We start from the raw sequence: 24,161 nt of genomic DNA on the forward strand, positions 1-24,161 counted from the left end.
AGACCTCTAAGCTCCAAGATCCTTTTGTGAGCCCTCCCAAAGCATAAATGGTGTGCTTCTGTGTTGCCCCTCTCCATCAGAATTCATGCATTTTTCTCCTCAGCAAAACTGTGTGTGCATTGAGCCACAGCCTCCTTCAGGAAGGTCTGCATGTTCAGCCTCCAGACTATCCCCAAAGGAAACATCTTTAAGCAAAGCAGGCATTTGACACTGTCATCTGCCTTGCAGAGAAAAAGTCATTCCCTTGGCCTCACTGAAGCCACTGATCTTTGGTCTTTGCTGTCAACCACTGCATGAAGCCTTCTATCTGCTGACAAGTGACTGCCAGCTCAGGGAGGTTTTAGAGTACCAAATCCACAGAAAATTATGTAAGAAGAGGGATGTGCTTGTGCCTCACAGTCCTCCTAATGTGCTAAAACAGGTGATTGTTTCCCCAACCCCTGCCACAGCTGGAGTTGTATTCTAAATATGTGTGGCTGGGTAAAGACTCCAATTTTCAGCCATGCAGCATCACTGTAAAGTGGTGAGAAAGAAAGAATCACTGACAGTCCACATAGCTAAGGGTGTGGGCTGTCTGATTTGGGACTTCAAATACGTTTCCTGCCTAGGGAAACTGAGACACAGTATGGCAGTCTACTAATGAATCACCTCAGAAATCATTAATCTGTGTGCCTGTGAGGACTTCTAACACCTCCTTTTCCTTCAATCTCTGCATTTACATGTGAATTGTCAAACCCCAGGTCCTCCAGATGTTCAGACATCAAAGACAATGCAAAGGTCCCAGATTACTTGTGGAGTCTACTGAGGCTATCACTCTTGCTCTGAATAAGGCACATGGGGCAGTTTGCAGAGGTCTAGCATCACCTTCCATACTGATGCTGAAGCAATGCTTGAGCCTTTATTTCCCCTTTCCTGCCAGAGAAGCAATATAAAGTGCCTTCCCTCAGCTTTACATCCAGTTGAAGAAATCTTTTCTACACACTTCATCCCAAGATGCACTGGTCTGAATTGCTGGAAACCATGGGCCTGCTTCCTGATGTGAAGCAGGGTGAAGGGACAAAGGGCAGCTTTTGACCTTCAGTTCTTTCCCTGGTAGCCACAGGTGATGGCAGTCAGGGACTGGTAAGGCAGCTGGATATTCAGCTTTTCAAAGAAATCTCAAAGCTCTAGCACGTTTGCTCTTTGCTTTGCTTCCTACAATACCCATCACTGCACTTACTCAATGTTTAGGGGCTGTTCACTCACCTTCCCTCTGGGCACATGCTGTGCCCTCTGCTCACCCTGCTTCTGCCCCTCCTCTTCCTACAGCCTGTTTCAGCAGCATCACAACAGGCATTTTGTCAAGGGTGCAACCAACTGAGCAATAAGGAGATTCAGATTCTGCACAGCTCCCACGGCAGTTCTCTTGCTGGTGCCTCACCATGGATCCTTTCAGAGGCAGAGATGGTAGGCACAGGCAGTGAGGAAGGGGGGGGGAAGAGAGCAAATGGACACAAACGTTGGATGGCAGGGAGGAGAGAGGACTTCAGCAGATCAAGAACATCCATCCATCCATCCATCCATCCATCCATCCATCCATCCATCCATCCATCCATCCATCCACCCATCCATCCATCCATCCACCCATCCACCCACCCATCCATCCATCCATCCATCCACCCACCCATCCATCCATCCATCCATCCATCCATCCATCCATCCACCCATCCATCCATCCATCCATCCATCCATCCATCCATCCATCCATCCATCCATCCATCCATCCATCCATCCATCCATCCATCCATCCACCCACGCACCCATCCATCCATCCATCCATCCATCCATCCATCCACCCATCCATCCATCCATCCACCCACCCACCCATCCATCCACCCACCCATCCATCCATCCATCCACCCATCCATCCCTCCCTCCCTCCATCCATCCATCCATCCATCCATCCATCCATCCATCCATCCATCCATCCATCCATCCATCCATCCATCCATCCATCCATCCATCCATCCATCCATCCATCTCACTGTACTTCCCAGTGCTGCCAGCCCCTTCCTGTCTGGACTGTGTGCTGCTGCTAAGCCTCTTTCAACAACATGGTGACCTCAAAGAGACCATCCTGCTGCCCCCTTTCCTGAGGCAAGTCTATGCCTAAACACTGGGTTTGCAATATAACATCTTCCTTAGTGTTCAGTTCAGTCAGAGACTCAGATAGGAATCAATTTTACTTGGAAATGACACAAAGTGTTGTCCTTGCTTCTAAGCTTCTGTGGTTGTACTCAAAAGTTTTCATTGATGATGTAATTACTGTCCACACCAAACACTCAAAAGCATCATAAAATCCTTGGCAGCCACCTGTATCCCTCCTCCAACTTTTCCAAAGAGTAGCCCAGCACTTCTTGCGGCACAAAACCCCAAATGGTGTGTCATCCATTCAAGTCAGCCTTTAAATGTATGGGAAACAGCCAAGGTTTGCTTGGTATGCCTGTAGGACAAATCGTTATACAAACAGAGCTACTGTGGAAATTCTTGTAAATGAATTATAGATTATAAGGTATCAGTTACTATTTAAATGAACAGAAACAAGGAAATAAACATATATGTATACTTTTTGTGCATAAACAATATATATGTAAATAATATATATTTAAACACATATATGTACAGATCTGTTCCTATATCATGGCTTTCATTTATGGGCTTTCTAACTGTCATTCCTTAAGGTGTCTTTGAAAGACAAACTGTGTGTTTGTTAGGTGTGACATAGTAGCTTGAAAACTGATTTTCTGAAGCACTTTGAAAAGGGCAAAGAAAGAGAAATAAGAACAGAGTTCATCAGGGCTCAGCAGAAGGATACAGAGACCACCAGAGGCTTCTACTGAGCATGTTTGTGCCATGGTTCTGGTGCCCTTCCATGAGCTCTGAGAAGCTGGGAGGTCAAGGTTTGAATACTGCTAGAACGGTTGTCTTATTTGGTGTGTTCTGTAATAGTTTACATTTAATATCTTTAACCTTTCTGTGTAAGTTTTCATCAGTAATTTTGGCAGTCATTCAGAAATTGAAAAAAATAATAATTGTAAAGCACTATATAAAAAGAGGTAGTTACTGAAAGTACAGTATGGTCAACTAATGTGCAGTGCTCCAGACCAAAAGATACGTGCATCCTTTTTTGCCCTCCATGCTCCCCATATAGACAGGACACAGTAAGGGAATGCCTTTCTTTCAGAATATCTTGGAAGGAGTTAGGGAGGGGACATGGGCAGACCACTGAATGTGTCTCTCTGGAAGCAGAGGAGCTGACTGAGACAGTCCATAACATCAGCTTCTGCTATTCTAGAAAGACTGTCTGGCTGGAGTTATTTAGACTCTGTGTAGCTGGCCAAAATCTGTTTGTCTCAAGCCATCTGGATGAGAAGGGTGATTTTACAGGTTTTGCAGTGTTTAATCAGTTGGAGAAACAGCCTTGCTCCTTTTCTCCAGGGAATTACTGCAACAGGAATGTTGACTGTGTGGACTCTAACAAAGTAATGTTAATCACTGGCCTAATGACTGTTATTATCAGAATTAAGTAGTAATTTCTGGTAAATTTGCTGTAGGTATTAATTATTGTTAATCAGCATTTTCTTAATACTATAGTTCACTGTGAAATCTCTTGAAGACTTTATACTTTGAAAAGCTGTATTTAGCTTTGAGAAGTTCTCACTCACATTAATATTTTAGTATAGTTTCATTCTGGTTCAGGGATGTAGTGGCTTTACAAGTAAATGCACAAATGCTTGAATACTGTGTAAGGCCACCCTGATAGTGGGACTCATTAACAGTGGGCCTGATTCCTCTTAGATCTTGTTCAAATTTTTTATCTGTTTATTACTATAAAAATATCCTGGACTGTGTTTTTCTCTCAGGTGACAGTTGGACTCATTAACAGTGGGCCTGATTCCTCTTAGATCTTGTTCAAATTTTTTATCTGTTTATTACTATAAAAATATCCTGGACTGTGTTTTTCTCTCAGGTGACAGTTGGACTCATTAACAGTGGGCCTGATTCCTCTTAGATCTTGTTCAAATTTTTTATCTGTTTATTACTATAAAAATATCCTGGACTGTGTTTTTCTCTCAGGTGACAGTTGCACTAGTTAGAAGGCTATACCTCTGTGATAATCCACAAATTAAAATAATGAATTGCAAACACTATAGGACCTGGAAAAAACCATTACAGTCTATTAGCTGCAGTTTAAAGTGGGAAGGGCACTACTTGACTGCATTGGCAGCCACAGTGCCATAGCAGCACAGGTGCATGCTGTGAGCTCCTGTCCCAGACAGATCAAAGCCTCCAGTAACTTCCAGGCTACTGGAAGACTTTATTCCCTGATGCAGATGGTAACCTTCTCCTTATGGTGCTCTACACACTGGGTCCCAGAGAATTCAGTGTTGGATATTGAATGTCACCTCTGTTGTGACAGGATGTTCCCACCACATTTCACGTGGTGGGACTGCACAGGGACTGCTCTCAGGTTCCATTTCTGTTGAAACTCCAGTATTGCAGTCATAAAAGGAGACAAGCAGGAAAAACAAGTTCATGGGGATGAAAAACCCATTGGAGGATTTTAGACCCCAGAAAGAAATGCAGCATCTTGTTCAAAAAGTCCTTTTGGAGTGCCCAAAGGCAAAAGGAAGGAGCAGGAGAATCAAAGATAGTCCAAGGCTGGGGGCAGAGTCCTCATGTGGATGGATACTCCCTCCAGCTTCAGTTACAGTGGCAGTGGCTGCCCCTCCCAGCCCTCACAGTTTATTCCAGAAGGATTGATGAGGTGAGTGAGAAACCTCTCCTGGAAGCACTGGTTTCCTTTGTTCCACATCAGCTTCTGTCTCCCCAGTCATAGGCTGGAAAGTTCTGGCCTTTACTCTCTTTTTCTTAACTATGGGAGGCAGCGGGTGAAATGAGGAGGCTCCATCACAGGAGGGGCTGATGTAGAGCACACACATAGCACTGCTTGCAGGGCTGAAGATGGGCAGGACACAGATCCTTGCAAAATGTGAAAGCTTATATGCTACATAGTTTAGGGCTGATATACTGAACAGACACTTTTTTTTGTATTGCGGCACTTAAAAGCACTCCCTGGAGGATACTGCACTGGTGTTATTTCTACATGCAATCGTGCTCACAGTGCATACAGCTGCAGTATCTAGTCCCTGGCTACTTCTGCTGCATTTTTATTTGCTGATCTGAAGTGCTTGAGCCTGGTGGAGGGACCCACATGCTATGCCTGGGGCAGGAATGTTGTTGCAGTTTCAAAGCAAACACTCCCTTTCCGCCTGGAGCAGCACTGAGGCATCGAGTTCAGTCCTCGTCCATCAGAGAGAAGGCTGAAATCAGAAGGACTGAAGAATCCAAATTAAAAAAAAAAAAGCCTGGGAACTCCCCCTCACAAAGCTTTTTCTGACACAGATCGGAGGAGTTTTGCAGCATTTGCAACTTGTGAACTTTTATAGAAAAGCATTTATTTTGAGGGCTAAGAGGCCTCTTTTTGCTGCTGGCTGCTGTGACAGCCTCTGGAAACGTGGAGAGACAGAGCACCACATGGAAGAGAGGCAAGGCTGTAGCACAAAATAGTCATTCCGGCTCTGGAAGTAATTTCCACTGGGTGTCACTGTGACCACGAGTTTAGCAAAGCTGAAGCAGTAAGCATTTCTTCCATTCACAACAGGCTTATGGAGAACCATGGTCTTGGTAGTTTCTGTTTTAAAAGTGAAGCTACAAGGGGCTTATCCCATACTTCCTATACTCCAGCTGTTTGTCCATAGAGTTGCGGCCAACAGAAGGATGATATAGCACAGCACTGCTCTTGAACCTGGCCTAGACTTCAGGTGTTTTTTCTTGTTCTGCAGCCTTTTTAGAAAGTGCTGTGAGGCCCTGGGAGATCTTATAAATTCTCTGCCTCCTTTCTGGGCTCTGGGAGACAGATTCTATATCTTAGTTACCGTAAGTGTAATCAGGGGTAGATTCAGTGCATCTTCCATTTGCCAGTATTCTGGAGAGCTGACTTTTGCAAGGTTGCAGGATCCTGAAAGTTGCTAGAGTGTTGTCTGAGACTGACTAAACCTGCTTAAATTCATGAAGGAGAAACGCTATGAAACTGTGATCCAAAGTGAGAGTGGATATGGGACATTGGCATTGGACTAGCAGAGCCAAGGCAAGACAGCTTTCTTTCAGTGTTGGGATTGCATATGCAGCCAGGCTGCTGTACTTATGAAAAATACCAGTTCTGCAAGCACTCACTTGTCTTTCTTTCCTCTCTTGGTGGATCTGTCTGTGGCTCCTGCATTGCCACTTACCTGTGGGAAGCAGGCATATACAGCATGATCCACCAATTTCACTTACACCAGTAGCAGTCATGAGGCTTCTGCTTAGCTACTGCCAACCATTCACCTTTCTGTCCACATTGCATCACCCTTCCTTCCGTGTCTTCTCTTCATCTTTAAATGTCCCGGCACTTCCTTTCCATACCAAGAGCTAGGCCCAGCTCTTGGCAGGAGCCAGCTTTGTGTTTGAGGAGTAGGTTACCCTGGTTTCCCCAGCCACTTTTTTCATCACTAGTGCCCTATTTTCACTCATCAGTGCTAGTTGTCACACCAAACACCAACATCACCCCTAAAAATTTAATACACCACATGTGTTCCAGTGGGATTAACAGTGTCAGCTCCTTGCTGCAGAGCAGATCTATGAGGGGTTTTGCATGCTGAATTTCTATTCCCACAGAAGTAAAATTTTCCATGTCAAAATCCCACATGCCAAGCAAGCTTGATGCTTTTTATGAGATAAGGTAAGAGGAAAGCTTGGTATGAGCACCCAGCTGAGATAGCAATCAATGCTTTGAGAGATGGCATACAGTAATATTTGCTTCTTGGTTCATTGTTCCAGCTAAACCTCACTCCTATGTCTGCCATGTGTGTACAAACATGCAGCAGCCCGGAGCAGGGCTGCAGTTCCCCAGCACTGCTGTCTGGCCTTTTCCTGGCACATGTGGCCCTGCAGCTCATGCAGCTGTGCTATCCCTCCCTACTGCTCCCATCACCAGCAGCTGGAGTGGAAAGCCAAGGTGCAGGAGGAATTCAGTGGCTTAAAAGTGGCTGGGAAAGAACAGAAATAGGCCAATAAAGTGCAGGAGTCATTTCAAGGAAATTATGTTACTTGTTTTCAGGGTCAGTACTTCAATAATGGACTTCACACAATGCTGTAAATCTCTACCTAAGTATAAGCATATGGAAAGTATTTTGGGATAAATTAACTTCATAAATTGTGGTTTCTCTGTTTTTATTCAGTTCACCCTTTTTCTTGATGATTACTACTTCAGTTCTTCCTCATTTTAGGGGCTTTCTGTCTTGCCATTCAGAGGATATGACAGCAGTGTATCTCAAAGGAGTCAAGTTCTTCTGCAAAACAACTTTTGAGCTTCCCAAGTATCATCAAGAAGAGAAAGAGAACAAAAAACATTTCTCAGGCAGACACAAATGATAATGTTGTAAGAGAAATAGCCTATGCTAATGTCTTTCCAGAGCTTGGACTTCTGATTTGCTCCTGGGCCAGGGTGAGTGAGTGTCGTGGTTGGGGGGGGGAGGTGAATTCTTCCAGGGGGATGTGGGCAGTCCAATCAGTGATCAGCTTTTCTGCTGGCACCTGGATTGGTCACTCGGAGGTTTGGACACGCCTCTGAGGACACAAAGAGTTAAAAGCAGGAGTCTGAGGGGCTCGGCCTCTTTTCGGATCCGGGTTTTCAGCAGAGAGACGTCTCTAGTCTCCTTCCCCTGCCCGGCCACGAGGCTGGGTGGGGGAGGGGAAACACGTAGTCGGCTCAGGTAAGCCGGAGCCCCCGGGGGGGGGGAGAAGAGAGGAGACAGGACTGGAACTGAGCTGCCCCGTCCAGGATGGAGGGGTGGAAAACTGTGGAAGTGCCTTTTGTGTGTGCTCACCCCCTCCTCCCCCCCAAACTCCGGGAGAAGGTGCTCAGCCACGTGGGGGTTTGCGGATCCTGGGAGTGCCTAAGCCTGCACCCTGCCGAGAAGAAACTGTTAACCCTTGCTTGGCAGAAAGAAACTTTTCTTAGACATTGATTCTCATGACTGGTGGTTTTCGGAGAGAGGGCAGCGGCCTGGGACCGAGATGATAAAGCATGATTGGAAGGAACTCGATGGAAGAATGAGAGGAGTAGCCTTCTGAGCTGGACTTCTCTTGCATAATGTCAGCCATGGACTGAACTTGAGTCTCTTTTGAACATAAACTGCATTTTTGGGTGGATGCAGCTGCCCTTGCTTTTGCTACAGTGACTGGCACTTTAGGAGTGGAGCGAGCAGAGAAGAGAGGGGGAGGGTGAGGTGGCACCCTCTGCCCTCAGGGCAGACCTGCTCCTGGAACCCCGGCCCCTGGGTGAAAAGGGGAGAGCTCGGCATGCAGCATCCTTAAAAAGCCCTGTATGTAGTTTTGGCCTATGAGACAGCGGTGAGAGCGCTGGACATAGGAAAAAGAGAGTGTCACCCTGGCAGACTTCTCCGGGCAGTGCTATGGGTGACATAGAAACACATAAGGGGTAGACCCGTGTTTTCTGAAGAACAGTCTGTGGTGCGAGAGAGACTCCTCTCTCCCTTGCTGAATGGAAGATTAGTTTGTTTTTTGAGTGGTGATTGTTTAATCTAAAACCCAAGAGTTGGTCTTTGAAGAGTGATGGGTGGGGAGGTAGAAACTGGGAGAAGAAATGTTCTAAGAAGTTTTTATTTCTGTCTCTGTGTGTGTTTAAGAGTATTTCTGTCCCTGTTCTTATGTAATTAATAAAGTTTTGGTGGGTTTTTTTTTGTTTTCAAGATTTAAGCCTGCTCTGCTCTGTTCCTGATCACATCCCACAGGAGTTGTTAGAGAAAAAACATGTATTCATGGGTGCACTAACATCTGGCCAGTGCTAACCCATGACAGTGAGGCAGGGAGCTGGATGTGCATAGGCTCCCAGGGGAGTCCTCTGCACTTAACGACAAATGCAGTCATGACCTTGAAAGAATTAGTGGATGCACTTTTCTCTTTTGAGGCAAGGCACAGCACTGAAGTGCTTTGCCTCCAAGCTGCCAGAAGGTCTCCAGTTCCCATTTTGCTTCTGTGTAATCTTTCTGTTCTCCTCACCAGGATGTTCATTGTGCCCCACCTTTCCACAAATTTTGAGTACTCTGAAGGGTGTTGTCCTTATCTGCTTTTGACAAAGAGTCTTTACTGTGATTTGTTCTACACCAGGGCTTACAGTCCTCCTTCAAGGTCTCCCATCCAAAAATGGTCAGAAAGTAGATTTCTTGTTCCGAGAGAAAATGTCAAGATTTAAATGCTTTTATTGTAAAGGAGGCCAGAAAAGCAATTTTATTACAAATTACTTAAATGGTGTTCCAAGGGAGATTTGCCCAGCTTTGATCCTCTCTCTTTACTTCCTTTTCTCCTTTTTGTCTTGTGTCTTTTTTCTTTTTCCTTCTCCATTAATAAGGTAAATATCATTTTGAATAATACAATAAAATTATCTGTAAAATAGCTTTGACTTTGGATACAGGAAGCATACAGGCATATTTGATGTACTTCTGGTGGTAAAACAAATGCAAGTGTTGAAGAATATATTCTTATGTTGATGAAGTGCTGTCACCCTGAAAAAAAAATCTAAAAAATTAAAAGCTCAAACCCTTTCTAGCATGCACTTTGAGAATAGAGGCTAGCCTCAGTTTGTGTAGGAGAGCTGCTTTGCTGTTGAGCTGTGGCAGAATATGAAGAGGATGTTGAGTCTACCTTAGTTTGATGAAACCACTTTTTCTTTATGACCAAGATGAAGGCTCAGCCCTCTTCCTGTCAGAGACAGAGGACAGAAATGGATAGATGGGAGAGAAAGATGAAGTATGGGTTTTCCACTGCAGTCCCCGTGGGGCATATTTTTGTAGCCAAAGTAAGTTACAGACAGAATCTATTGGAAGATTGAGATAAATTTTTGAGCTCTCCCCCCTCAATAGTTTCACATTTTCCATGTAGAGGGATGGGGTTGGGATATTTTCCTCTGGAGATGTGTGCATCTTTGAAGTGGCTTCTAAGCTTAAAATAGATACAAGACAGCATGAAAAAGAACTGACTTACACTGTTTCCTTTAATGTGACAAATTAATAACTAATTGCAGCATTAATGCTGCTTTTGACCAGTTCTTCCACATGAGGATTTTGTCTATTTGCTTTTAATATCATGTTATTCTGCACTCTCAAGTATATTTCACATTCTTTTGTGAAATGTTATATTTCTGATTCTTTTGTAAATGAGCCTCTGGCTTGGCATATGGATAATAACAAGGGGCAGATAGGCTGCTTCAAGAACATTTGCTTTTCTGAATGTTATATGTGACTTGAAAACACTATACCTAGCACAACTATTGCGCCTACCAGGTGGCATTATTTTCACAGCAGTCACTGAATTATCTGTAGTAGCAGAAATGAGAGTCACTTATTTTTCTCTCAGCTACCCCTGAATTTAATTCAGTTTATCAATCAAGATATACAGATTCGAACAGCTGCCCTGCAAGTAAAAAAATGTGTCATGCAAAATGATTACTTTTGGCCTCAAATTTTATGCTTACAAGGTCTAACCCAATCTGGTTTTATCCCAATACAATTTTCCATTTTCATTTTTCAGCTGAAAGATGGAACAGCCTATTTAAACCCAACAATAAATTTCTACATTATATAGAGAACTTTGCAACTTCTGTTGTCATGAACACACAAAACTCTTTACCAGAAAGCTTGATAACATTAAGGTTTTCTCTTTAAAACTGAAAGTTTTGATTTTAAGTATCTACTTCTCACTGCATTAAGCATCAACTTTCTGCTGGATACAAACTTGACAGTTCCACTGGAATGTGTCTCATCTGGTCTCTTCTCCCCAGGATGCCTGGTACTGGGATTGACCTTTAAAACTATGTAGCAAACTGTACCTTCCATCCTTTTTCTAACATAGCTACGAGAAATGATTGAGGAAGGGTGTGGGTTTATATTCTTTCATCATTTAAGTGGCAACTTGTTGAAAGCATGAGGGCAAGAATTAAGCAATGCAGAATAAAGAGTTTTAATTGTACTTTTTCACTGTTTGCTTTGTATCTTTTGATGCTGCTATTTACTTCCAATGTAAAAAGAGCATATGGAGCAAAAGGAGATTTTTGAATATTGTAAATGCCTCTTTAATATCTCACTGACAAACATATCTGGGATTTCTAGGAATTTTTCCAATGGAAAACCTTAGATAATTCCTGCATAGCAGAGTTTGAGAAAAAACATAATAAGGAAAACCCCTTAAAAAACAATAAACTCCTTTTTTAGACTTATGGAAAAGGAAAACAGACTTCTCTTTAAAAAGTTAGGAAAAAAAAATATTACAAAGCCTTGGCACCTTCAGATGACATAAGGGCTTTCAATCTGTTGAAGAGAATTTTTCTTAATTGTCTTATACAGATAAGAAGCTTTCCCCACCTTGTCTTATGCTGCACACACACTCTTGTCAGTACCTTTAAGAGAAAATACTAAAGCAGTAAAAATTCATGGCTATGTCACTTTATACTGATGACAAATGGACCTTTAAATGCATGAAAGTCAAAAGAATTTGGCAGACTATTTGAAGACAAAAAGAGAAGGTGGTCAGGATTAATTTAAACACAGAATTTTAGCTTCTAACCACTGATCTTATCTTGAAAGAAATTATTTCATGTATTATTGCATGGAAATGGAAAGAGCTGGAAAAACCTTAAAAGTCATCTGACACAGCATTGAATTTCCAGCATATTTTTGAGTGTGTGTCTTGGAAAAAAAAGCAAACAGCTACAATTTCAGCTGTACTTTCCAGAGGGAAAAAGTATTCACAGAGAGGTTTATTGCTGATGAATGAGAGCTACCTCAGAAAAAAGTTTACTGTGTACAATAGTTTACTGTGTTGCCTTGCACATGGTAGAGTAAGAGGAGTATTCTTCAGTAAGCACAGCAAAAATAAAGCTTTGAATTTGCAGTGGATATTGATGAGACAGCCAAGGTTGATTTTGTTATACATTGACTGTGCCAGAACACCCAGGGAATCTGCATCTTGCAGACTTTTTCCTCCCTTTTTGGCTGCTCATGATACTTATTTTCATTTTCATATGGTTACTATTCATCCAGTATTTTTCAGAGCCTGGATGTGTGTTAAAAGCAGACACACAGTAGTTGTGGAAAAAATTCTGTAGGTCGTAATGTATATTCTCTAGCTAACTTTGCTGAAGATTGAGGGTCTGTACTCTTTGCTGGTCTAGCAATGGTAGTCAATACCTAAATCTTCCAAAAGCGTGAGGTCTCCTGTTTCCCAGTTGCACATAGGAGGTGGTCAATTGCTCAGGTCGTTGTATGGGTATAAAGTCTCTAAAGGTCTTACAACATTTTAGTATCTAAATAGAGTAATTTGTTTATACAAAAGCACATATCTGAAGGCATAAGAGTTCTGAGAGCGGCCTTATTCTACAATCAATTATAAACCTAGGCAAACAAAGTCTAAACAAGACAATAACCAAAGCATAGAAATCTTAACACACAGAGCTCTAATGAAACAGCAAACAAAGCATAGAATTCCTAACAAGCAAAACTAGTAAGACTATAAGCAAAGCATATCATTTACAGCCTCAGGGTAAAGCAACCTCTTATTACTGTCAGCGTTTTCAACCGCTGGGATCACACTAGCAGAGAGGAATTGACCACAATTTTCAGACAGGGATCTCAGCCGCAGGGATCATAACAACAAAAGGGACCCCAAAATTCCGAACCCACTCAGAGCCCTCGACCGCAGGGATGTGGGTACAATGGGAAATCCCGAACAGCACAGAACTCCCGTCCGGGGGATCGCGAGGACAGTGGGGGCCCGACCCGAGCAGGGTTCCCGTCTGGGGGATCGCGAGGGACAAGGAGGGGTCCCTGGGGTCCTGCACCCTCGCAGGGGGAAGGAACGGGACCCCAGGGCCCAGATGCCAGGCAACAATAGGTGGTACCTTTAGAATCCCATCCGGCTCCCTGGCAGGGCTCCTTCCTCAGGCTGCAGGAGGTGGAGGTTGGATCGATAGATCGGATTGATCAATCAATCAATCCCTCCAATCCCTCCAATCCCTCCAAATCCACTGACCGACTGACACAAAGGCTTTTTATCCCAAATTGCAAAATGCATATTCATATTTTTTATCTACACACTAACCAATCTAGATACAATTCTAAAGTTCGTAAAACTAGGAAAATCAGCATCAAAACCTACGCACATAGCATCTCTATTAACGCAAAACTCTATCTTACTAGCATAAGGTTCTACCTTGTTGTACATAAAATTCATACTAAAAATTATAAACAGTACCCTACTCTATTTTTGTTATGTCTGTACTCTATCACTAAGCCTGAAGCTGTGTCCTTCTACACTGAACTAGGACTTAGGGCATGTGAAACTTAAAGCTAAGGGTTAGATTTCTACTTTATGTATCTAAAGCTTTTATATATTCTAATTTTTCTAAAGGTTTTAATTCTATCTCTGTACTTTTCACTCTCTGTGGAGGATCCATGAAAACATGGACTCCGACAGTCAATCATTGAAAAGTTACCTCTTAACTGGTCATTTTTCCTCAGAATTAAATATTGCAGAAATACATGCACTGCCTAGTATTTCTGGAGGAGAAGGAGCATATGTGTGTGAAAAGGCATGCACATTCCCTCTTTGCACCTTTTCTAATGCACAGAACAGAACACAGAGATCTGGAGCAGCTTTACAGTGGCTGAACATTGCTGCCCAAATTGGTACCCTGTCATCCATTTCTGCTTACACCCTTTCCCTTTCCAGCAGTGTGGGCTTTCTTGTGTGTGGGAGGGTGTAGGAAACATTTCCCACTTTTCTCCAGTTTAGCCTTGTTATGCAGGCCAGTTCTGCAGGGAGGTGTCAAAGTACCACAAAACTGTGACTCAGAAACTCAGTGAAGGCTCTGTCAATGTTTCTGGTAATTTTGCTCATCAATACACAGAGCTTAAAGCTTGTAGATTGACTTAGTTTGCTGAAAATTTAGCCTAGAACTTGTAACTATGCAATGCCCTTTAAACCTTAACAGCAACATGCACTTTATTAGAGGCCACTTCACTAGCATTGGCTTTGTGTTCTGTCTGTGGCATAAAGTAAGTTTGAGCTTAGCCCCCAAAATACCAGTTTTAGGTATGGTGGCGCACTCTCAATCTCCACGTGTAAGTATGGAGGGATCTCTGGGTCTCAGAAGTGCCCTGTCACTATAATCCTGTCTTACTGGGTAGGATTTGCTACCCAAATTACATCAGTACACAATCCCAGTCTTTACCATTATACTGGTAAAATGTTTTGTGCATTGACCCTGCTGTGGAAGTCAAAATTTTAGAAGATCTTTGGGTGTAGTTTCTGCTGAATGGGGAGTAGGAGGAATACCAGAAGTCAGATTCTTAAAACCTCAAGAGAGAGACACTTTTAGCTGATCTGCTTTATTGTTTCCTGGATATATTAAAAGCCATTCTCTATTCAACAGATAGTCAAGCAAAAACAACAACAAAAAAAGTCCATCCCTCTGTCCTTTCTTATTTAAATGCCAGTGCTTGGAATAAATATACCTAGCATATTTTCCATCCGTCTTCCAGTAAAATAAAAACAGGGCTGTGATTATTGGTATTTTGGAAGTGACAAATGACAGGAAAAATGAAAGCTATGGTCTAAGAACTGTTTAGCCATTCTTTTTAGAGAAAGAAGTTTTACTTAAAGATCTTCTTATACTTACATTAGTTACACAAATTGCATGATACAGTAGAAGCTGAGAAGCCTGTTACAGGTTCTGCTTGAGTTAGTTACAGATCAAAAGATTTAATTTTCAGCTTTTTCCCCAATATTAAATTGAGGCATTAGCCTGATTTTTGAGAAGGTAGCTTCACATTCTGACTGCCTTTCAACTACAGCATTATTTGCAAATTACTTAGTGTAATCAATGCCTGACTCAGTCTGTCCTGGAAAACTGGGCAAAGCACACTCTGAGTATGAGTAGCAAATACAGGGAGGCCTTGAGTTTTTTTTAATTTGAAAACATCAAGGACTGTAATCAAATCAAAACAGTGGATTTTTTTTTTTCATCCTTTTGATACTGCTGTAAAACGTAAACCATGAGACTGTGTTAGGATATATTTCTTTTGGAGCTCTGCAAGTAAGCAGCAGTCCAAGTAAGAAGTCTGCTTTGTCTTTTTGACAAGAATACCTACTCACCAAATTGTAATTGTGCAAAGTTTGTGTACACATGTTAGAGTGCATGGAGATACAGTGTTTGATACACAGAGGGCAAAAACCCTGCAATTTTAAAAAATGTTAATTTGCATGAAGAAAGAGACTTCCTGATGTAGACTTCATCCACTTTGGCGTAAATATATAGATTATTCTCTGTGAGCTGCTGCGAGCCTGCATTTTAATACCTCAGATGATTAAAAATTTCATGCTAAATGTAGTATAATAGATAAGAAATTCTCAGCAAAGATTTTGTCTAATAATTGCCCTACTAACTGAATATTGTAATGTTGCATATCCTAGGACCATACTGCAATATTTTAGGTTTCTGAGTCTTTGATTTGGTGTTGTAATAACCACCATTTGTCACATTTTTTTTAAAGTATCGAATCTCAGAATAACATCACAGTCCTTTCAATCAAGATGAAAGCTCATGGAAAAATGCAATTGTTATTGACATTGTATGTTATAAGCAGTGATTATTTCAATTTCAATGTTCTTTTATGACAGCATCAAAAATCTTATTTTTTTATTATGATGGCTCTTAAAACCTCACAAATTCCAAATTCTTAAAACCTCCACAACTTGTTATTTTAACAAGTAAAAAGAAATACAAATTAGGATGAAAAATGTTTTGAAACATTCCTGTTTAAAATTAAATTAATTTTTTAAAAAATTAATGGAATTAATCATTGGTATACTTTACAGCAAAAGATTCAACCTGCAACTCTTTTATCTTGGTATTTCATAAGCGCATCAAACAAATAATTTAAAATACTAGAACAACCTTTTAATATCTAAACTAAAATTTTTATCTTGCAATATAATAGTAACATGTAATTCAGGTAAAGTGTGGACTTGGGGCAATAAATGAAAGAAATTCAAGAAACTTACTGTCATTTTATAGTATTAAATCTGGAAGAGTGGTACTTTCACCTGCCACAATTTGCTTTACCTTTCTTTGTATTTCTTCCCCAAGTCAGGTATACTCCACATGTTTCTGTAAACCCCTTCCAGTTGTATAGCTAGAGCCTCCATTTGCTGTCTTTCTTTGGGATTAAGGAGCCCTTGTCTAGTTCAAAGGGGTCTGCAAACCACATCTGTTAAGGAGTAAGCATGGCACTGTTGAAGAGGAGGGTGCAGGGGTGGTAATCTGTGTGGACAACCCTTGCCTCCCCTCCTTTTCAACTTCATTTACCAAGTTAGCTTGCCTGAAATCAGGTTGCACTCACTGGATTTGCTCCATCCATGAAGGCTCTCTGTTGTTCTCCTAGGTGGCTTTTACTCCACCTTCTTATATTAGATACACATCCAGTACAACTATTGCTAGATGTGTCAGCATTCCCTGAAATGAAGAGTAAATGTCTGTTCTGATGCACAGTGTGGTGAGTGACAGGCAGTAGGTCTGTGGTTATGGATTAGTAGCAGGGAAGTGACTTCAACTTTCACTGCATCCATAGCAGGATATGGATGTGCTGTGGATCCCCTTTGCAATATGGAGTATGGCACGGGTGGGAAGGGAAGTAAAAGAGTGGGACTGGGCTGGGAATGCAGCACCAACTTCTCTTCCAGTTTGTGGAATATAGATTCACAGAACCATAGAATCATTTAGATTGCAAAAGAGTTTCAAGATGATCAACCGTAAGTCCATCTGTAAACATACACATTTTAATGTCAATGTTCTAATTATCCACCACTTTAACCTTGCTAAGACTTCAAGCACACGGTAGCTGCATCAACATGGAGAGTGCCAGAACGAGCTGTTCCTGTTAATTAACACTTAGCTTATGTCCACATAGATGTAACCAACTGCACAACTGCAAGCCCAATGCATGAGCTTGGGATGCAAAACAGGCCATTAACAGAGAAGTACATCTGCTGAAGGATCATGTATTTATGAGGTACATTTCAGCTAAGGTTATCAGACAGAAAACTCAAAACCCTCCTGCTCAAAAAGCTTGTATAACCTCTATCATTGAGAGGAAGCAAAAATGAGCAATTTTTGTGAGCTGATTTAGAGAAAAAGCTTTTTAAAAATAATACTTAAATAGATGGATGCTCTTTAAGGAAATGTATTTAATATATTTAATAACAGTTTTGTCAGCCATGTATCTGTTTTATGGTGGATTATTTACTGCGAGATAAATGTCACTTAAAGAAAAGCTTTTAAAATACAATTCCTTGCTTGACCTTGTCCCATTAACATGCACTTGCAGCAGAATGCCCCACTGGTGTCTAGCTTAAAACTGGATTTCATACTTCCCAGAAGTAAGACACAAGCATCCTGTGCCTCAGACAGACATCTTGTATTATATCGTCAATAACAGTTGAACTACCATTTCCCACAGAGGCAAAAGTAAAACCTTAACTAGATGCAATGTGAGCAATTCCACTGATAAGGCTGGGGATAGCCAACAGTGCAGAGTTAAACTCACAGTTGCCTTGGCAGCTGCCTTTTTGTGTATCTGTCATGACCCTGATATTCCCACAGACAGAAAGAAATCTTTCCATCTAACCCCTCTATATGTCACTTCTTCCAGGAATTCTGGGCCTGCCTTATTTAACTATAATGGCCAATCAACCTGATATTTTGTATTGGTATGAACAGTGATTAAACCTAACCTGTAATTCCACCCCCCCCCCCCCACAAAGTTCCTTGTCTAAAAAAAAGAGATTAATGACATTACGTAATCCAATATTTTTTCAGCACACTGTTAATTTCCTTGACCCACTTATTTCAATTAAATGCAAGTCATTAGTGCAACTGCACATTTTGTTCTAATGAGGTATGTATTGATTTATAATGGAGATTATTTTCTTTAAGATTAAATGCATTTTGGGGTAAATGGTTAGCTAATCTTTGTTTCACTCAGGCGATATACTCACTTTTTCTTCCCCATGGCTGCTACAAATGTCTAGAAATATACCATTAGATTATTAATTGCCATCATGATTTGACAGTTGGATCTGCATGGGATCTTATCAAAGGTACTTGAAAGTGAGGGTCAGAATCAGGTCTAGTTGTACAGCATCTTGAGACAGCCCAGAGGATTCCTCTGAAGTTCTCAGTGCATTTGAGATGGCTTGATGTAAGAAACTGTTGCAACCCAGAGGTCTAATCCATGTGCAGAGCAAGGTGCTCCTCTAATTTTGCAGTGTGTTTCTGGTCTGCATGCATAGATCATGATACTGTGTTACATAAAAAGCCAGAAACGTGGGAAAGCAGTTCTGTGTTAGCACAAGCACTTACCTCAGAACCTGGGGATGAAGAGAAACCAGGGGAGCCTTGGAGTGCCTGTACATGGAGACACTGGCATTCCGTCCTTGTTTCTCAATGAGTCCATTTTCAAGGCAGAGCCAAGAGCTGTAATTTCCATTTAGCAGGTCACAGTTGCTTTCCAGAGTAATTTTCTGGTCTATAGAACAGGCTTGAAGGTTTTCTTTGAGAACATGTGACATGCTTGGTATGTATTTCAAAAATACCTTCCCAACAGCCAAAGCCACAAAAAATGTTCACTACAACCTGTAGCAAAATGTAGGTATGTAACAGAAGAGTTTGAAGCTAAATTCCCTTCTCAGTTGTCTTGGGTCAGCTGATTAAGGACAAGGAATGCATTGGTCTCCTGGACACTAACAGGAGATCTACGCTGGGATCTCTGTCCTAATGTAACAGGTGAAGCCCTAACTCAGGGAAACATGTGCAGGCTGGGCAGCACATTCTTGTTCAGTAAAATACTCCCTAAGAGAAGCAGCCCTCTTCCCTAACTCCCACTACTCCCTGGCCCTGTACCTCCAGTGTGTCTAGCAGCCTGCAAGACACACATGCTTCCCATCAGACCAAACACATCCCAACTCCAGTGGAAAAACTCAGGCTCAGCTCCATCACAGTGCACAGGGGGGACCCATTACTTCAGCGCTCTGGAGAAATTTTTCCTCTCCAATCAGCAAGGTAATTAATTTTAACTAACAATCCCACTCCTAAAATTACATAAAATCCAAGCACATTTCAGAGATGAAATTATTATCAGCAATCAGCTATTATTTTTCCCATTTTGCATGAAAAGGAAGAGGAGGCACAAACTTAATATTTTGGCCCAATTCATCTTTGCTCCTGTCTCTTTGTACAGGGAGGCTGCTACAAATAGCCTCTGGAATTAACTTTAAATCTTTCTTGAGTATCCACACAGAGAGCAAAATTTCTTCAAACCTGAGGAATATTATATCCTCTGAAACTGAAAAGAGAGACAGGAAAACTGTGGTGCAGGTATTAAGGCTAAGGCAATCCTACATGCCAGTGAATTTCCATCTCTGTGCAATTTCTGGAAGCAAAACTTTTTCTTCTGCTAATGAAGAACTGATTTTTCCTAGGTTCCACCTTAAGCCTCTAACAGTCAGTTTCACTCTCTGGTGCACTGCAAACTTTAGATGCAGCTTTATAATCTCCTGCTCGAGAGGTCCAAGCTCTTCCACGTTTAGGTGTGTTTCAACACAGGTCTTAAGAACAGTTGTGGTTCATTATTAAGAAGGCACTTTAGAGCCAGGACTTCAGTCTGGAAGCAGCTACATATCAAGAGGAAAATTGTACTAACTTCTGCATTTGCAGAAGTATGAGTCATGAGAGATGTAGGTGACATCAGTCCTACAGAAACTTGGCTTTCACTTTCAGGAAAATACACATATGAAAAGAAATTGAAAGGTTTTCCTCACTTGCAAAACCACAAAAATTTGTACATCTCTTTCTAAAATTTTCTTTTCTTTCAAAATGACCATATGTAAGAATTTTCCTGGGGAGAAGAGGAGGGAAAAAATATTTGCCATTTTCTAAGAGACCAGAAGTATTATTTCAATCTTAACTTTGCTCTTACTGAGAATAGTTTTTCTCTGTGATAAAGCATAAATAGAACTAATTTGCAGTCAGTCTTGTTTGCATTTTTGCATTAGCAGAGCTTGACAAATGGCTCTGAAATTTAGTCATGGTTTGGTCACCTCTATAACATTTAAACAAATCAGCTTCATCCTATCCCCACTGTCAGGAGAAGAGAAAGCAAAAGAAGCAAAGTCACCTAAAGCTTTCTTCCCCTCCAGGGTGGTGTGTAATCCCAGAATACTTAAGACACTATAACCTTAATAAACTGCTGGGCTTTTAAGAGAAGACTGCTTTAATGCCTTTAATAGAAAATACGTGTATATAATCAGCATTTTTCTAGTTATGCTTTTCTACCTATACTATATACTATACTATACTATACTATACTATACTATGATTAGAGTATGTGATTTTATTTTAAATTTAAATTTTACTATAGAATACACCTCGCAGTATGGAAGATGTAATGCCTAGTAGTACAGATTTATGTAATTGGTGTTTAACTTATGCAGAACCTCAAGGAGGCCAAAAACATTATTTTAGGCTCTTTTTGAACTTAATAATTGAGCCAGTATTCAATCAGTGCCAGATAGTGTATGTGTCTGCTTGAATAGGCCATCTACTCTGATGCTGACACACATATTCAACAAGCCAAATTTCACTCCTAAGAAATCACTAGATGCAGGTAGCTATTTATAAATTTTGAATTCCAGAAAGAGCTTTTATGATCATGCAGCATAAGATCTTGAACATGAGTAATTTCTACATCATGTGTTGATTCATTTTTGAACTGTATTAAACCTTTAGAAATATACATAATATAATGACCTCTCCAAAACAGATTAACAACAACAAAAAAGATATGTTTCTTTCCGGATATTGATATTTTAGCCAGATATTTTAGCATTTTAGAGCTGAATTCACAGTAACAGTTTTAACTCTTTTCAACTTTTTTATGGTCTATGTTCCCAGACAATGTAAAAGCTGTCTACATATAATTCAAGGGAGGGAAATGTATATATTTTATCTTCCCCTCTCTCCCATCTTCTCCACCCACCCTGCAGGAAAAAAAAAAAAAAAAAAAAAAGGGAGGGAAACTACAACCATTAAAAATAAGCACTAATTTCCTGTGGGTTTGCAGTCTGAAATATGTGATAATGTGGAAAGTATTTGAAGTTGTAAAATGAGCCCAGCTTCATAACTGTTCAAATGGAGACATTTTATACAGCATTCTGTTTCACATAAGGACTTCTTCAACCTATACAGACATATAAAATTGTGTGTAAATCACAAGTGTGATATTTTAAATTTAAGTCAGTGCCAATGAAAGCCATTACACTGACAGCAGTGGAAGTCCACAGCCTATTTACCTGGAAGTCTGGTGTAGTTTGGTCTAAGACCATGAGGATCAGATGATTGAAGGAATTCAAACTTGAGATCTGACATGTGACAGGCTACTGCTGGAAACACAAGTTAAAATAATTTCCAAAGGAGTAACTGGAGACCAGCTTTTTCTTCCTTCCTGCAATTTCACTCTCTTTCCTTTCTGGAAGCACATGGTAAACAGCATCTCTGCCTTTGAAGAGGCAGAATATATTTTCCCCCATTTTCTGTGTCTTTTTGGGTATAAGACCCTTCTTGGGCACATAGCTAGCCTTTCCCTGCTCCCAGAAGCCTTAATAGAATGTGCTATATCATACACACCTCCTTCCTCCTCCCTTAGCTGTGAAAATCAGTAGCGTCCCAGGGAATAAATTCTGATTCTCTGCAAAGAGAGTCTGTGTGTGTCAGTCATGACAACAACCATCCACAGCATCCAGTTTTGCTTTTTTCTTCCTGAAAGTGTTTTTCAATTGGAGAAAATTTTCTGCATAGACTCCACCTTTTTCCACTAAGCCTGATGAGTCCAGATTCTCCAATGGACAGTTTTTCATCCACCTGTATTTAAGTCCCTGAAGTCCAAAGCCAGGATACCATGGGGGTTTTTTCACCCTTTCTGTCACAGTCTGAGCAATTGGTTCTTCCTATCTTTTCTTTCCATGGCACACACCATCTAGAATAGAAGACATGACATACCACTGGCCTAGGCAGAATTGATTTAGCAGTATCAAAGTATCTCCCTTTTGATGCTTAGTGACAATGTTATGATGGTTCCTTATCTTTGGAGGGTAAAATTTCAGGCTATAACTCGTGAATGGATGTTTCCCAGAGAGACTGGCTCAGAGGAGACAGGTCACATGTTGGCACACACCTGTGCTATGAAAGAAGGCTCACTACAATATCTGTGAGACTTCCCTCAAAACGTGAAGCTGTGAGATGCACACAGAAAGTTGAAAGACATGGCTTTTGGAAAGCTGGTGGGGTTTCAAGGGCATATTTCAAGGGCTGTTCATGGTTCATGGAAGCAGAGGATTCACCACAAGCAGAGAGTTTGCACGTGACCAGAGCTGAAAGTAGCAGTTGCCTAGGAAGCTGCTGTGGTAAATTACCTTTGCTCCTGTATTTATTTTCACTCTTACTTAGGCCCCCATTGAATGATAGCAGAGTAGATGGACCCTTAGTCTGATGTAGTCCAGGCTCTCCTGCACTCCTGTGTTATGAGCTCTCATGGAATTTAAAATCAGCATAGGTGAGATGTAGGAAAGCTGGGAGATTACATCAAAGAAGAGACAAGTCCAAACTAGGCCACGTACTTTAAAAACTGAACAAATGTAGTGTTCCTCTTTTCTTCACCAAACTGTTTCAGCTTCCAATACTAACTCTGCCCTCAATATCTATGTGGCTTCTCTTTCACCCAGTAAAGTTAGCTGTCTCTGGATATTTTCAGCTACATACTGGTATCCAGATAATCCATGTTTATAGGTAAGAAAGACATGGTCCAGTCCTGTGGAGGACCCTGGGCCTCCGCAGACCAGCAATTGCAGAGATGTTGGTTTCTGTGAAAGCACATACTTCTCAAGATCCTTCACTTTGATGTATTTTGCAGGGAAAAACCCCAAACTATTATAATGATAATAATAATAATAATAATAATAATAATAATAATAATAATAATAATAATAATAATAACAATTTTCCTAGGGCAGGAAGAAAAAGAAATATATTAATGTGATACGATACAGTTGAACTAAAAACTAGGCGAACATGATACACAGGGAAGCAAAGCTTTCATAGGAGGCCACGATGGTAAAAGAAATGTGGAAACACATGAAAAGCTCCATATTTCCCCTTTACTTCCTTCTGAGTTCTATTGAGGTTCTGTCTGGTTCCTTCTATTGCCTGAACAGAAATGTGTCCTGACAGCTTTTGGACAAGTTGATCCAACCAGTCCTACAATCTCACCTACCCAACAGCCTAAAGTCAGCCAGGTCTGTGAGGCTGTATCTTAACATGGGACAGATGACCTCCAAGGTCTTTTCCAGATTTTGTAATTCTACTGAACATATGGAAAAGAGATGCACAAAGAGAACAGAGTTCACTGAGTGATGATGGAGCTCACCATTATGCCAATGCCTGTGGACATGTCTTTGCATTAGTACTTTTTTTGCTCTATAAAGACCAGCTTAGATGTGTCTGACTAGCCAAACTGAGGCCTGTGAGAGAAGCGGGTTCTCATTTTTCTTTGTAATGATGTATTTTATAATTTGGTGCCTAGGAGTGGTGCTGGTGGAGTGGCTAACAAAGTGGTTGCAGGTTTCAATAGTGTGTTGACAGGCTCCCTGGGCAAGAAAACTGTAAGAATCCTCAAATCCTTTCCCTGAAGGTTATTTGTTCCACTGATGCCCACCCTCCCCCTGTTTCCCAGCCTTCCCTGCCCACCAGGGGACAGGTAGGACTGAACAAAGGATGGCTCTCAACACCTCTTTTGCAGCTTAAAACAGTGATATGACTTGTGCTGTAACTCTTTAGTCTGGTCACTACATGAGATTTTGTGAAAGGACTTTTTTCTTTGAGGCACAATTATGGCTGT

The 24,161-nt window shown here is 41.2% G+C and overlaps 1 protein-coding gene across 1 annotated transcript in view; it reads right to left on the reverse strand.

Annotated features, from left to right (window-relative positions):
- The window catches only part of LOC134564163 (ciliary rootlet coiled-coil protein 2-like), a 43,807-nt gene extending 25,094 nt beyond the window's left edge, over positions 1–18,713 (reverse strand). Inside the window, exon 1 of the mRNA XM_063422841.1 lies at positions 18,575–18,713. The gene's annotated coding sequence lies outside the window, so the exon portion shown is untranslated. The remainder of the gene's footprint in view (positions 1–18,574) is intronic.
- Positions 18,714–24,161: the final 5,448 nt, after the last annotated feature.

Source organism: Prinia subflava, chromosome Z (assembly GCF_021018805.1).
Source record: "Prinia subflava isolate CZ2003 ecotype Zambia chromosome Z, Cam_Psub_1.2, whole genome shotgun sequence".
NCBI classification, from domain to species: Eukaryota; Metazoa; Chordata; class Aves; order Passeriformes; family Cisticolidae; genus Prinia; species Prinia subflava.